This window comes from Papaver somniferum, unplaced genomic scaffold (genome assembly GCF_003573695.1).
Source record: "Papaver somniferum cultivar HN1 unplaced genomic scaffold, ASM357369v1 unplaced-scaffold_30906, whole genome shotgun sequence".
Taxonomy (NCBI): Eukaryota; Viridiplantae; Streptophyta; class Magnoliopsida; order Ranunculales; family Papaveraceae; genus Papaver; species Papaver somniferum.
Window position 1 is genome coordinate 681 of NW_020642048.1, and position 320 is coordinate 1,000.

Sequence of the window (320 nt, forward strand, 5' to 3'; positions counted from 1 at the left end):
CAGCCACCGAACCACCCTTGCTGCCAACACCTCCGTCCCCTTATCAGCTCTACAGTGCACCTCATCCTACGTACAACCTCCACTGTCCACCACAATGGGCAGTACCACCTTGTCCGTATCCTACAACACCTCCGGCAACACATTGGCAGCAACCTTCCAGCCGCGGTTCCTTCGACAGCCGTGGCCGTTATGGTCAGTCACGCGGTCGAACATCTGGCGTTGGACGTGCACAGGCATACCTTACTCCATCCACGGAATATCTTCAACCAAGCGACATTGCCGAAGCATACAGCTCCAAGAGTTTATACTCACCTGACGAT